Source organism: Hoplias malabaricus, chromosome 14 (assembly GCF_029633855.1).
Source record: "Hoplias malabaricus isolate fHopMal1 chromosome 14, fHopMal1.hap1, whole genome shotgun sequence".
NCBI lineage: Eukaryota > Metazoa > Chordata > Actinopteri > Characiformes > Erythrinidae > Hoplias > Hoplias malabaricus.
Genome location: NC_089813.1, coordinates 32,795,150 through 32,799,187, shown reverse-complemented (window position 1 = coordinate 32,799,187; position 4,038 = coordinate 32,795,150). Strand labels below are relative to the sequence as shown.

The 4,038-nt window shown below is 43.7% G+C and overlaps 1 protein-coding gene across 1 annotated transcript in view; it reads left to right on the top strand.

Annotated features, from left to right (window-relative positions):
- Positions 1–4,038, top strand: part of sema3b (sema domain, immunoglobulin domain (Ig), short basic domain, secreted, (semaphorin) 3B) — a 47,816-nt gene that overhangs the window by 27,040 nt on the left and 16,738 nt on the right. The window contains exon 2 of the mRNA XM_066643509.1: positions 1,312–1,374. The gene's annotated coding sequence lies outside the window, so the exon portion shown is untranslated. The remainder of the gene's footprint in view (positions 1–1,311; positions 1,375–4,038) is intronic.

Sequence of the window (4,038 nt, the reverse complement as noted above, 5' to 3'; positions counted from 1 at the left end):
TATCTCAGACCATGTGTATGTTGTTTTGTTTTATAGATTTATTTATTGCCTGCTTTTTAGAAATCATTTTTGGCATTTTTGGCTAGAATATGCTGATATACTTGAACTTGTTTATGGATGGTTTATGTAACAACGTGTTTGTGTGTGTGTCTGTGTGGTTGTTTTTGTGTGTGTGTGTGTGTGGTGTGTGTTCTGCAGAACTCCAGCAGTTTAACGGTGTAAAGAGGTTTGAGTTGGAACGGTCGTGCTGTTTTGGAGCGCTGCTATTGGACGAGGAGAGAGGACGGCTATTTGTTGGAGCACGCAACTTCCTGTTGTCTCTCAGCCTGGACAACATTGCCAAACAAGAGCAGAAAGAGTATAACCTCTTTCTCTCTCTTTCTCTCTCCATTCTTTCTTTTCTCCTTTTCTCTGTGGCAGGGGAGGCCAGGGGAGTTGCTCTGTAGAACAATTGCCTCCTTTCTCCTTCACCTCTCTCTCTCTCTCTCTCTCTCCAGGTGCTAGAACTTCCTGTATTTTCTTAATGAGCTAATGAAGGGTTTGATAATTAGTTGATGAGTTGGACCGGGTGACTGTAACATTAGAGTATTGAGGTTGTGAAGTGGAAAAACTAAGAAAACAAGAAGAGGACAGGATAGAGAGGAATGGCTAAGAGAAGCTGACACAGAGTGGGGGCATAACGTGGGGAGAGAAAATGAAAAAAAAAGAAAATTGAAAAAGAAAGAACCAAAACAACTTGGAGAAGAGAAGAAAATTAAGTGGAACAGTTAGAGAGAGAGAGAGAGAGAGAGAGAGAGAGAGAGAGAGAGAAGGAAGAGAGGGTGTGTACTGATGAGTGTTGGTTCAGGTGGATGTTAAAGGGTGATCTCTGCAGGCCTAGGAGCTGATGCCAGATGTCTTAAACATGGTGCAGGCTAGCCAACTGATGACAGAGTGATGGATATAGAGAGATGGGGTCACTCTATAGAGCAAGAGTATGTCTGTGAAGACCACACACACACACACACACACACACACACGCACATGTCACAAACTATTAGACAATGTCATGTGTCATGGACAAACAGGCTTTTGCTTGCATTTGTGTTTCAATGTGTGTGCATGTGAGTGTATGTGTGTGTGTGTGTGTGTGTGTGAGTGTGTGTGTGTGTGTGTGTGTGTTTTAATTGTTGTTGGTACACCGAGAATGCCCCTTAGGCACCTTGAAATGTCAAACCCAGCCCGGGTCATGACATTTGCCTAAACACCACCCTGACCTCTGACCCAATTTCTCTCTCTCTCTCTCTCTCTCTCTCTCTCTCTCTCTCTCAGATCTACTGGCCAGCACCCGTGGACTGGAGGGAGGAATGCAACTGGGCAGGGAAAGATATAAATGTAAGTTTCCTTGTGTCCTTTGACTGATTTACGTATTTTCAGCAGTTTTGCCAAAAAATGTTCCATACACATCTTAGGTACAGCCCCCCCCCCCCCACAATCCCATCCCTCAAGGGAAGGGTAGTTCAATGCAGTAATTAAAAGGTGTAAAATGCCTTAGAATTGCTATGTATTCCATATTCACTATTATTAATGTATTAATTATTATTTTATAAGTCCTCTCATGACAAACCTGGAGCTAAGGTTTTTAGAAAATGATACCAGCATTTCATGTGGAAGCAGCAAAGTACGCCAAGTACTGCTTGATGACGCTGTGTTTCTGATTAATCACAATATGAGGCTGTTCAATGGGAAACCCAGTTCAGAGTGTAATTGGAAACAGCCTTTCATATAGGAGCAATTACGCTACTGTAAAATTAATCCACAAGGACTGTAGATCATTGCAGCCTATCTGTGTGGGGCCTTTGATAAACAGATAGTTTTCTGGGTTTTGTCTAGACGGTCATTAATCAAAATCCACAACAAACGTGGGCACCATAGGCCAGTCTGTTTAGGCACTCCTGCTGAATGCAGGTAATTGTGCACATGTGGATGAGTAGTTTTATTTAAACGCATCAGCTTACAGCCAGACAGCAGCCCTCATGAGTAAGCGCTTGTAGGTTGTGTTAGTTGTGTGTGTGGTTTTGTGTGTGTGTATGAATGTATGATGTCACAGGAAGAACATTGTTTCTTTAGATGCAAATTCGGATGTGTGTGGGTTTGTTATTATAGCTTTGCAGGGTGTGTGTGTATATATATGTGTATTCTGGAAGTTCCCCGCACAGTGCAGGGTGTGATTCAGGTCATGTTCATGTGTGTGTATAGGTGTGTGTATGTGTGTGTGTGTATGTCAGGGTTCTATGCTCTGGAACAGTGCATGAGTAAGATCAGCTGATTTCAACATCAAGCAGCGATTGAGTTGGCAACTGAACATTCACACGCACACACACACACACACACACATACATACATATGGCAGGTCCATATTCTGTGCGCTGACCCCTGACTCGACCTTTTTATGAGCAAGTGTTTGTGGCAGACACCAAAGGGAGAGGCTTAGACCTCCATGAAAACTGAAGCCTTTTTGATTATCTCTCTCTCTCTCTCGCTCTCTCTCTCTCTCTCTCTCTCTCTCTCTCTCTCTCTCTCTCTCTCTCTCTCTCTCTCTCTCTTTTCTCTTTCCCAAGGAGACACAAAAGTACTCGTTTATCACTCTCAAAAATCCCCCCTTTGTTTCTGACACTGAGAAGCCTTCTTTTTTACGTTTTTGTTCTTTTTCTCTGATAGTGTAATTACTCATCTTCCCAAACACAGGAGGGAAGTGTTTAGTCTCTCTCTCTGGGATGTCAGAGGGTGACATTACAAGACTGAAATCACCACACACACTCACACGCATTAATAACTCAGTACAGTACAGATGGTTACACTGAAAGGCCCATTTGAACTGGATCTGGAAGATCTGACCTATCCATGCTCTGCCCAACTGTTCCCAGGTTGGACAAGCTTTACAGAAATATCGGACATAGGAACTAGAATAGGGGGGCGGCACGGTGGCGCAGCAGGTAGTGTCGCAGTCACACAGCTCCAGGGGCCTGGAGGTTGTGGGTTCGATTCCCGCTCCGGGTGACTGTCTGTGAGGAGTTGGTGTGTTCTCCCCGTGTCCGCGTGGGTTTCCTCCGGGTGCTCCGGTTTCCTCCCACAGTCCAAAAACACACGTTGCAGGTGGATTGGCGACTCGAAAGTGTCCGTAGGTGTGAGTGTGTGAGTGAATGTGTGTGTGTGTCTGTGTTGCCCTGTGAAGGACTGGCGTCCCCTCCAGGGTGTATTCCTGCCTTGCGCCCGATGATTCCAGGTAGGCTCTGGACCCCCCGCAACCCTAAATTGGATAAGCGGTTACAGATAATGAATGGATGGATGGAACTAGAATAGGAACTAGCTGACAGCTAATTGGGTTAAAGACGACATTCACAGTTGTAATCAAATAACACTTTATGATCTAATGACTCAATGGTGCTGTAAACGAATCTGGAGAACAACTGATGATGCTTGACCTCGCAGTTTGAGGCTCTTCATTTGTTTCCCCTTTGCAGAGCTGGGGCTGGGTACAAAACACTGAGCTTTTTTCCATCGTGGAATCAGACAGAAGAGCGAATGAGCCTTGAGAAAACTGTCGCTAAATTTTATGAAAAGATTATTGGATTTAAATCTTATACAAGTTTAAAAAACTTCGCCAGCTGTAGACTTTCCATAAGTGTGGAGGTTCATGGTCAAACAGAAGACTAAATGTGTGCAGTTCGATATTGAATTTGAGAAGGATGTGGTGTTGTGTTGAGCATGTCATCAGTTTTCACAGCAGACACTGCAAACTCATGCTGTATCAGGAGTAACGGCACCTTCCAACACAAGCTCTGTTACAGCACTGTGATCCTCAGTGATTCAAATAATGAGCCCAGATTGCCGACTGATTAAAGCCTAATGAAGCTGGATGTGGATCGGCGGGATTGAATTATAATAATCTTTAGTCTGGTATGTTTTATTATAAATGCCGTTATTTATTAATTTACTTATTTATATTTTTGAGCATGTTTTGAACATTCTGAATAATTACAGCTGTTCTTCTCCCTA